Consider the following 12,155-nt stretch of genomic DNA (forward strand, 5'->3'; position numbering starts at 1 on the left):
TTGAGTCACTGACAAAACTCAGGTAACAGAGGCTGATTCCTTTGCTATAGCAAGCTCAGAATAAATAGGCTTTGCTTTTCTCATTTGGCTGGTCTTCATTTATTTGCACAGGCAATAGCAGGCTTCCTTAATTTTGCTCCTCATCTTAATGGAAACATCCTTAATTTTTTTTTGCCATTAAGAATAATACTGTTATTTTAAGAATGGATAAACAACCAGGCCCTATTGCATAGCACAAGGAACTATATTCAATTTCCTGTGATAAACCATAATGGAAAAGAATATAAAATAGAATGTATATATATGTATAACTGAATCACTTCGCTCTACAGCAGAAATTAACACATCGTTGTAAATCAACTATACTTCAATTTAAAAAAGAAAGAAGAATATTGTTATTTTGAAAAATATTTTTATCATATTGAAGCATTCTTCTATTCCATTCCTAATAAGTACTTAAAATAGAATGTTTACTTTTTATCAGATATCTTTTCAGCATCTGAAAAGATCTTGTATTTTTCATTTTCTATGTTTTAAGATTAGATATCTTATTATTAAGCCATCCTCAAATTTCTGAGATAAGCATTTCTCAGTTGTGAGTAATTATTCTTTCAATATATTTTAATATTTATTTGCTTGCTTTTTTATTTAAGATTCAAAGTCTATATCTATAGGCAAGACTCATTTTTAGTATTCAGTATTAACCTTACTAGTTTTATTTTCCAATGGATAATTTTATTTTCAGACTGAGAGGGCATCTTTTAGGTACTTAAAAAACTTAAAAAAGATAAACCAGAATGTTAGCAGCCACCTATAATTATAAAGGAATAATAAACAAATGCCTCACCTTCAAGAGTATAACAACATGGGGCTTCCCTGGCAGTCCAGTGGTTAAGACTCCGTGCTTCCATTGCAGGGGGAGTGGGTTCGATCCCACACACCAAGGGGCACGGCCAAAAAAAAAAAAAAGAGTATAACAACAATTCAAATGTATTCAAAAGTGAGGTGAAAATAAACCTACTTGCAAATATCTGCTTTAATTAAATAGAAAACCATCATTTTAAGCATTGTCTTTATTGGAAAATTCTCTACTGTAGAGAACCATAGCACTCAAGCTAAAGAGAAAAGTCTATTGATATTAGGGACAAAACTTAAGACTTCTCAGAAATAAGAATAGTAAATACATAAAATAATGCTTTCTTTTAACGCTAACCTGTTCCTGTATTAAATGAGAGTATATGTTTTGCATATCAAATTAATATATGTTTGGGCTTCCCTGGTGGCGCAGCGGTTAAGAATCCGCCTGCCAATGCAGGGGACACGGGTTCAAGCCCTGGTCCGGAAGATCCCACGTGCCGCAGAGCAACTAAGCCTGTGTGCCACAACTACTGAGCCTGCACTCTGCACCCCATGAGCCACAACTACTGAAGCCCGCGTGCCTAGAGCCCGTGCTCCGCAGCGAGAGAAGCCACCGCAATGAGCAGCCCGCGCACCGCAAAGAAGAGTAGCCCCCGCTCGCCACAACTAGAGAAAGCCCGCGCACAGCAACGGGACCCAACACAGCCAAAAATAAATAAATAAAATAAATTAATTTTTTTTAATTAATACATGTTTAAAATCTGACTTCATGAAGTTTACTATCCTGCTGTTAATGATATTAATATTTTTAAATAATTAGACATAAGTAAAATATAACCATAAAAATTTAATATATGCTAAAAAGGAGATATCAAAAATCACTGGCAAAGGGATAGATGATTCAATAATAAATAGTGCTGGAAAAACTAACAATTTGGGAGCATGGAGAAACCAAAAAGAGTGTCCAAAGAATGGGCCCAGGGGCTCCCCCAGGGTTGCCTGACAATGAGCTGGCTGGTATCTGGAGATGCCTGATCTCACCTTCCTCCAGTCTCCAAGTGCTGGACAGCTAGTGTTTCCAGCAGCTCTCTAAAGAGCTGGCACCCAAGCTTAAGCTATTTGACACCCAAATTCAGCTCCACTCTCAGGCCACTCCCATGTTTGACCACAGCACACCTGGTGCACTCAAGCAAGTACACCACTCTCCTGGAGAGTGAGTGCATGGCCCCTTGCATCCTGCTGACCCTTCTATTTATGAATTCCTGCTTGAACCAAATAATACTTGGTGTTGATTGCCTGAGTCCTTTGCTTGAGGAAATGGGTGTAAACCCTGACCTCACATTATGCACCAAAACTAATTCTGGAAGGTAAACAAAATAAGGTCAGTAAAATAAAGTTAACAACAACAACAAAAAAGGTTAATAAAAATAAATAAAGACAATGAAAAGCTAGAATAAAGTAGAATTAAATGATTTCCAAATCTCTGGAGGGTGAGACAAATTTCTAGGCTTCATAAGAAGATAAATCACAAATAAAAACACTAATTGATTTACTGCTTACTACATAAATATTTTAAACATTCATATAACAACAAAAAGACAAAGAAGAGAAGAAATATTTCATCTAATATGACAAAAGGTTAAAATCCCTATTACATAAAAAATTAATACAATTGATTTTTTAAAATCAAATCATTGAAGCCTAATTGATAAAGGTTATAAACAATCTACAAAGGACCATGCAACCAGTAACCAAAGAAATGCAAATGAAAGCAACAACAAGGTACCATTTTAACCTACTTTTCCTCCTACTTTTCTGACAGCTCCTTTTTACGCTCTTTTGCTCTTCATCTCCCCAACCTCTGTATGTTGAAGTGCTCTAGGAATTCAATAGTATTTAGACTCATTACCTAATGACCTCAACCAGTCTCATGGCTTTACACAGCATCTATTTATCACTGATTCCCAAAATTTATATCTCCAACTCAGACTGGAATATCCAGCTGCCTACTTGCCATCTCCACTTGAATTTTTAACAACAGACTCAAACCTAATGCAAATATGTCTCATTCTGTACTACTGATAATGCCTCTCTCTCCCAAACCAGCTTCTCCTGCAGCCTTCTCCTTCTCCGTTGATGGCAACTCCATTCTTCCTGTTGCTCAGGCCACAAATCTTGGTACCATCTTGACTCCTCTCTCTCATATGCCACATCTCATCAGTCAGCAATTTCTGTCAGCTCCACCTCCAAAATACACCCAGAATTCAATTCACTTCCCCGACCCCCACCAGGATCCAAGCCACCATCATCTTTCACCTGGATTATTGCAATAACCTCTTAACTGGTGTGCTGGCTTCTGTCCTTGCCCCTCGTCCTCTGTTCTCAGGAGAGTAGCCAGAGTGAACCTGTTAAAACCTAAGGCAGATGCTCTCACTCCTTTGCTCAACTCTCCAATAGTTGCCCATTCCCATTCAAAGTAAAATCCAAAGACTTTACAAGCCCTACATGATCTATTCCCTTCTTACCCTACCTCACCCCTTATCGCCATGACTTCATCTAATATTGCTATCCCTCTTGCTTACCTTCTTCTAGCCACGTGGCTTTGGTGTCCCTCTACCCACACAAGCCATGCTCCTACCACAGAGCCTTTGCATTTGCTATTCTTTATCTGGAATGCTCTTACCAAGATATCAAATAGCTCACTTTCTAATTTCCTTTGGGTCTTTACTAAAAATTTGCCTTAATTTTCCTCCTCCCCTTTCCTTCCTTTCCTGGCAATTCAGTCTTAAAGATATTCAGTGGGGCAGAACAAGGTACACTGGCCCATAGTGGTATGTCAGAGCCAAGCAGGACCAAGAGGGCACCCATGCAGAGGGATGGCCTGGCATGGGGTGTCAGACCTGAGCAGGGTGAAGATCTTCTTACATGGAGTGGGTGGAGCCCATATTGAGCCCATATTCAGTCAGAAGGGCATCGAGGCAGGGGAAAGGGTGGCAGCAGAGGAAGAGATTATTTATACACAGAGGGTTTGATCAAATAAGTAAATACATTGAGGATAAAGACAGCTAATTTCTCACTAATAGAGTATAGAGGTACAAAGATGGAAAGGGACAAAACTAGAATGAAAACTGAAGTGTTGGATTGAAATTGAAGTGAACTCATGGTTTTCAATATAGTTATAGTATAAATAAATATAGTATAAATAATATACTTATAGTATAAATAAATATATGTGTATATTGTTTATATATATGTATATGTAAATGTATACATACACAAATATTCTCGGTCCACTGAGAGTACCTGGAAGGAGCAAAATGCCAATAGCAATGAGCATACCTAACACACAGAATGTGGCTTCAAGACAGCATTCTCAAGGGCTCCTTGGAGAAATGCCTGATTCCAGGGTTGGGGCAGGAAAGTACAAGATAAGCCTGGAACATCTTGGTATGCCAGAAAGCAAGGACATGTTCAAAGAATGATCGGGACATGATGAAAAGACACAGAAGCTTAGCTTGAAATGTTCCAACGGGAAAATGTGAAAATAGTTTTACCACCAAAATAATGATACTAGCTCACTGATTAAAATAGGAAACTATGAGCTCATATAGACATAGACAAATAAACTGAAAATTTGATGAGAAATGTCATTAAGTATCTCCCCACAAAATACTTAATTACAAAGAGAAGAAGACTAACTTTAAAGTGGAGAAGTTTGGAAGACACCATTTAAATCAAGTGATCAAAGTAAACAGTATCAGTAATGGGCCAAATAGAAATTATGTGCCATCTGATAAGATACAACAAGAATACAGCATTGCTTCAGTGATATTCCTGCCAAAAATGCATAACCTTAAGTCTAATCATAAGGAAACAGCAGACAAACCTAAATTAAGGGCTATTCTACAAAGTAAGTGGCCTGAAATTTTCAACAGTGTCAAGGTCATAAAAGTTGAAGAAACACTGAGAAACTGTTTCAAACTGAAGGAGACTAAAGAGACAAGATAACTAAATGTAATAAGTCATAATGGAGAACTGGATCTTTGCTAGGAAGGGCATTATTGAGACAGCTGACAAAATTTGACGGAGGTGGGGGGGATTGGGGGTGGGGTGGAGGGGTGGGGGTGGGGTGGAGGGGTGGGGGTGGGGGGGTGAGGAGGATAAGACAGTAATAATGTATCAGTGTTAATATCCTTATTTTGATGGTTACATTTTGGTTAAGTAAAAGAATATCTTTGTTTATAGGAAAGACACCCTGAAGTATTTGGGGAAGGTGGAACATTATATAGGTAAGTAACAGACTTTCAAATGGTTCAGGAAAAAAAAGGTTTTGCTACTATGCTTGCAAGTTTTCTGTAGGTTTGTGATTTAAATTTAAAACATTTTTTAGAATTTTGTCACTTATTCAATGAGACCTTTACTAGCCACTCTAAAATGCTCACCCCAATGACACTTCACATTCTCCTTTCTGCTTTATTTTTTACCTTTAGCAAACATATTTCATTTATTTATCTAGTTGATTGTTTCACCCAGGAGGATCTATGAGGGCAGGAATTTTTGTCTGTTTTATTCACTGCTGTGTCATGAGCACTTAGAACATTGCTGGAACACAGCAAGTGCTCAATAAATAATGAATGAATAAATGGATAAGCCTGTTAAATAAATGTTTGAAGAAAGATATAACCATTACAAGGACCTGTGAAATAAAACTGTTACTCTCATCATCAATGATAGTTTGTTAAAAATCCTTTTGGAATTGAAAGTCATAAAAATATTAATATCCTTTAACCTATAAATTCCACTTCTGGGAATTTAGTCTAAGGAACTATCCTAAAATATGGGGAAGTAATCACAATGTCAAGGTGTTCACTAGAGTGTTATTTATACAAAAAAAATAATAATAAAAGAGAGAGAGAAATATTCAGAAAGCATTGGATAAATTATGCCATATCCACAGATTAAAATTCTATTTCAAATTCCGCCATCCTCTGAGCCACCTCTCGCAGTCAGCGCGTCCCAGCCCATTCTCTCCGTGCCCCGTCTGTACCCACATTTACTCCTCCACACACACCCGAAGCCACAAAGTATACCCTGCGCGCTCCAACTGCACTCTGTTTTTACCTTCCTGGGAAACCCCACACTCCACCCACCCGGACCAGGCCCTGGCCCTCGCCCCGGCCTGCAGGCGTCCCCTATGCTGTTGAAAAGAGAACATTTCCGGATGGAGGGGCTTGGGTAAATGGGCCAGTTTCCCCATCGCAGGGTGCTGGCAGTTGGGCTGGGTCCAAGAGACCGGTGCCCTGAGTCTGTTCTTCAGGGGAAAGGCTCCAGGTACAGGCAGCGATGGTCTCCTGAGACGAATTCTAGACACCTCACTACTGCTGGGAGGAACAACCGGCCCCAGCGATGTGCGTTCGGGTTGCTTTGGCCTTGGACCTTGGGGCACCATGGTTCCTGGCCAGGGGCTCACGTCACTGCCCCAGAAGAGACTTGCGCCCCTTGCGTGTGCAGTTTCTGGCCTCCGGCAGTCCTGCCCCTGCACAGCCTCTGAGCCAGAGCCCTGTCCCGGACACCTGGCCACAGGCCCTGAGCCGAGGCAGCGCTGCGCTGTGACTCTGAGTAGGAGGCAAGGCACTGAGGAGGACCGGGGTTTGCTTAATAGGCGGCATGAGCCACACTCCTTACGGAGGAGTCTGGGACAAGGGGCCTCCAACACTGGGGCACCCAGGTGATGTAAAAGAAAAAAAAATTAATTAATATATTAATTTAAAATAAGGCTATAGGTATAAAGTTTCAATTATGCAAGATGAAAAAGTTCTAGAGACCTGCTGTACAACATTGTGTTTATAGTTAACAATGTAGTTAAATTTTACAGTTAAAATTTTGTTAAGAGGGTAGATCTCATGTTGGTTTTTTATCACAAGAAGAAAAAGGCTATAAAATATATACAATTACATGTAAAGGATGTTTAAAAAAATCTATCATGCCAATCTGTGTATGTGTACAGATATGGAATTAAACACATTAAAAAAAATTCTATTTCATTTGAAATTCCATTTGTTTTGAAATTTCATTTCATTTGAAATTCTAATAATGCAGGAAACTGCTTGCTTTAATGTATTATTACATGAAGGGAAAAAACAAACAATATAAATTTACAGTCTATGAGTCCAACTAAATAAAAATATGCACTGTAATAAGCAATTATTGTATTGGGGCAAATTTTGTTCTTCTCTATTTACCAAATTGTTGGTAATATAGTTGTAATTTACATTCTTAAAATACATCTATAATAAATTTATATTTATTTTTAGAAAACACATCATGGATGAAATTAGCTAGATATAGAAAGTATTAACCCCATGAAAGAATAACTGTTTGGCTGAAGAGATTAGGAACATACAAATCAAATATTGACTAGTCTGCATTCAAATATGACTAAATATAAAAGAGGTAAAAAAATTTTAAACCTGTTTGAATAAAATGTTAATAGAAAAAAGTGATTTACATAAAATCAAAAGAAGAATTTGGCAGTATCAGTGTATTACTGCTGATGCAAGACATGTTAAATGCAACAAACTCTAAAACCACCAAAAAGGTATACTCTACTGGATCAGGGTAGGTTCATCATGCTTGTCAGGCCAATAAAATATCCTTCAAGACTATCCAGCACCCCCTGTTCTGATCCATGCTCACCAGAGAGTCTTCTGATTATTATCTTGGCCTCCCAGTTAACTTCTTCTAGGAAAGGCATATCCTAGACCTTCACATAGCCACGTGAGTACTTGAAATAGGGCTAATCTGAATTGACATGTGCTGTAGGTATAAAATCCACCCCAGATTTTGAAGACTCTGTATGAAAAAATAAATAAACTACCTCAGTAATAATTTTCTTGATTACCTGTTGAAATTATAAATTTTGGATAAGTTGGGTTAAATATGTTGTTAAAATTAACTTTACCTGTTTCTTTTTATTTTTTTAATATGGCTAAAAAGAAAATTTTAAATTACTTTTGTGGCTCACATTTGTGGATATTATTATATTCCTATTGAACAAGAACACTGAACAAGAATACTGCAGTTGGGACTTCCCTGGCGGTCCAGTGGTTAAGACTTCACCTTCCAATGCAGGGGGTGTGGATTCAATCCCTGGTTGGGGAGCTAAATCCCACATGCCTTGCGGCCAAAAAACCAAAACATAAAACAGAAGCAATATGGTAACAAATTCAATAGAGGCTTTAAAAATGGTCCACATCAAAAAAATCAAAAAAAAAAAAAAAAAAAGAACACTGCAGTCAATGTAATTGTACCATCTCCCTATAAAGCAATAAATTGACCCTCTGGTTTAGACATTAGCCTCTTGTGAGTTTTCATGGCACAAGCCTGTCCCTCACAGGCTGATCAACTTTGCGTTGACAAAATTAAGCCATGCTAAATGGAAGATGAGACCTTCACTGAAGTGAGCAAGTCAAGGTTCTGGCATCCTCTGAGCTTCCTGGGCACAAGCTGTCAGCTCAGTCATTTCTCTACCTTCCATCATTTTCTCTCTCAGTTCATAATCTTGTGTTTAGACTGTGTTTTTCAAAGGATAGGGTTGTGTATTATTTATCTTTGTTTTCCTAGCACTTAGGTGCTTTAAACAAAGATATTAAAAAGTTTGTTAAATGAACATTTTTCTACATCCTTTGCCTTTGATCATAGCTACAGGCCTCCTTGCCTTGAAATACTGTGCATAACCTCCTCACTTCTTCATCCGTTAATTGCCGCTTATAAAGATTGAACACATAAAAACCTGAAAGTGAAGTTATACAGTCATGTGAGTTAAAAATAATAATACCTAATGTGGAGTGAAAGCTTCATAAGCATCACAGCACACTATATTATCAAGGACAGAGCCTTAGAGACAGACTACAGAATTGATATTTCATCATTATGCAATGACCTACATTATATGACCTCTTATTTGTCCCTGAACTCCAACAGCAACCTGAGGCTAATATAAAACAGTGGTGAAAGGGAAAACAGATGACACAAAAAGAAAAGGAGGTTTATTATGGGATCAGTGTAATGATTTGGCTTCATAACATAGACCAGATGGCAATAGCCCCTTTCTCAGCAGGTGGCTTCTCAATGTCCTATGGGTTGTAAAAAACAAATTCACTATCAACCTCCTCTGCTAATAATTATTTCTGAGTACTGTGGCAGTATCAAAACAATGCTGAAAACACACACAATCCCTCCACACAAGGAGAAATAAATAAATAAACTTCTAAATATTTACTTCTGACAAAAGGAAAATCCTTTTCTGAGAAATACTGTTACCCAACAGAAGATCTTGGCTTCTAAAAACGCAGGTATGTTCTCATCTTTTATTTTAAATGAAGAAGATGGCCTTTGTTTTACCCAATTTTTTGGCTGTTTTGTAAAAGCCATTGAAAATGCCTGAGAAACGATTGGCATCAGTTTTACTGAGGTTTAATATTTATAGTTGCTAATTCTGTAAAATCATGAACTTTTTTTTTTTTTTTCTTCACCACGCGGCTTGTGGGCTCCTAATTCCCCGACCTGGGATGGAACCCGTGCCCTCGGCAATGAAAGGGCGGTGTCCCAACCACTGGACTGCCAGGGAATTCCCCATCCTTTAATATTTTTATAAAAATTGTGTATACAAGAATTCGTTTGCCTTCATTTTCCATACCTCCAAAGAAACCTTTCTGTTGTACAAGACAAACTGAATCAAATAGTCTCTGAAAGGTGACTTACCGATTCCAATAAAAAGTACAATTTGATGACAATTTCTCTTCAATAGTTTGAGATACTTCTAACAAACTACAATTCAGTTGCCTTAACTAAAAGCCTGCAAACTGACCTTTACAAAATTTCCCCAATAGAACCGTTCTTTCCTTCTAGGAGAGAGAAAAGATCGTACATATGTTACAGCTCTTTATCATTTTACATATGGGCTGAGCGTCATTTTTTAGTGACTTCCCTCTGGTTAGTTGGTTGCTCTAATGTTTTCCAGAATTGATTCGTCCTTAGGTACCGACTTGACTGAACTATTAAGGCTCAGATCAATCCAGAAAGTCTGGCTTTAAGATAGGGAAAATGGGAATAGGAACCGCAGAGCAGGCTAACTCCTAGGGACAAGAAGTAAAGTTCAACACCAAACGAAGGTCACTCAAGTGCAAACTTGAAGCAGAAAGGCACAAGGAGAGGGAGGAACAAAGTGGCCTCAGCTCGAATCGCATTTAGAGATCTAGAAAACAGACATAACACATCTCAGTTTATAGTCGTTAAATCGGATGATATTCGTGAATGTGGGACTAAGAATCATTCAATATTTGAAAATTAGAAAGGAAACAGAAGCTCTGTAAACCGTTAAGCGAGGGCTGTAAAACGTGAGTGAAGAAAAGGAAGGTTGTAAGGACCCCACCTTCCGGGAGAGTTCCAGTCCGCGTTAGCTGGCGGACTCAGGAAGAGGAGGAGGAGGAGGAGGAGGAGGAGGAGGAGGAGGAGGAGGAAACCCTTCAGCGGGACCACTGGCGCCCAAGCTCCCGGCGCGACTTGCAGCAACCCGCTGACGCATGCGCAGCTCGCTAACCTAAAGACGAGGGGGCGCCCCGACCCTCGTTTATCTAGAGGCGGGGAGGGCGGGGCGAAAACACGTGACCGGGTTGCGGCATTTCTGGCCCAATCCGAGGCGCTTCGGAAAGCGCCGTTGCGGAGCAATTCGGGTGGCCCCTGTTCGTCCGTAATTTCCTGGCTTTTTGACTCCGCTCTTGAATTTAAGAATTTAGTTTGTCAGAACTTTCTGCCGTGTGTTCCGTGAATCAACTTAGTGGCACACTCTAAAGTGACTGGCGCTTTTTATTTATTTTTCTCTATAACTAGAGTGTATTTCTGTAATTTCAAGTCCTGTTGCTCTCTCCCCAGCACGCTCAAGTCCTCTTCCTACTGCGTGAGACTCCAGAATCGCTGGAGGGCGCCTTTCTGTAAAATCAATCCCCTAGGAAGAGAAAAACTGCTTTATATCTCAGTGGTAGAGGATTAGGGAAATTAAGGTAAAAATTTAAAGAGGCAAGTGTCCCATAGGACTACCACAGATAACCTCAAAGACATACCCTAAAAGACTACTTTATTTCAATATAAGCGTTTAAGTAAAATCTCCCGCTCTGTTTATTCCAGGCTGCTATCAAGAATCTGAAGTAATGATAGTGGGATAAGATTACCTGCAAGATGTGGTTGGTTCGCCCCAGAGGAGTGTGGCGAGAAACAGGCTTTAGAGAAACTCAGTCTTAAAGCTGGCGTCCTTGAAGTGAGAAGGGCATGGAGTAAAAGCAAGATGGATGGGGCTGATTTCTAGGGTTCTGATCCATCATGAACTGACTTTTACAGCCCAAGAACCTTAGCATTGGGAAATCAAGCAGTACTGCAAAAGGATAAAATGCCGAATATGTCGAAACAATAAAAAAAGGAAATTTCCCTCCACGTATCGCAATATGGATAGCTTGGTAAAAATAAGACCCCTCACCTGGAATCCTGTTCAGGAAGAGTTCACTCATTTCCTACAAATAATAAATCCTCAACACTGCAGAAATGAGTTTGTTCATAACTCAGAATATTCTCAGAAAACGGGGGCGGGGTGCACAGCTAAAAGCTCTGAACCTGCACTGGCTTTTCTGCTAGAGTTGCAGCGTGATGGTAATTGCTGCTTCCCTTGCAGACACTAGCTTCCTCTGTTGCTGCTGTCATTGGTTCTTAAGAAATATAGTTGCTCCAACTTCAGTTCCTTCCATGATACTTATAGATTCTTCTACCAACCCCAGTATTCCTCAGACAGAGCTGTCTATATAAATGACATTGAGCTCCATTGAGTACACTGTTACTGGCTTCTTGGTGCCAAGAGAAGACGACTGTGGGAGAAAATGCCTTCCAGTGGAGAAACCCAATAGCCTCTGCGAGTTAATTCTGGAGCTGTGGAGTGAGTCTAACCAGGAAAAGTTACAACTAAAGTGGAGGGCACAGGTCATGGCCTTCATCTGCAAGATGGTGCAGTCTGAGTATTTAATAGGAGAATCAGAGAAAATAGGGAACTGTTTACAAAGTCACTTCTTGAACAGCTAGAATGAGTTGTTTTCACCAGTGTTGTGTGCCTATTTGGTGGCCTGTGTCAGTATTGACAAGTAATGTGGATGTGCCCATTTTATAAGTAACCAGGTACAGATGATGCCTCAACAAAAATCTAAATTATTTGTAAATATTCATAAAATTGAAAGTCATACTTGCTTCTGATTCCT

Source organism: Eschrichtius robustus, chromosome 3 (assembly GCF_028021215.1).
Source record: "Eschrichtius robustus isolate mEscRob2 chromosome 3, mEscRob2.pri, whole genome shotgun sequence".
Lineage (NCBI taxonomy): Eukaryota > Metazoa > Chordata > Mammalia > Artiodactyla > Eschrichtiidae > Eschrichtius > Eschrichtius robustus.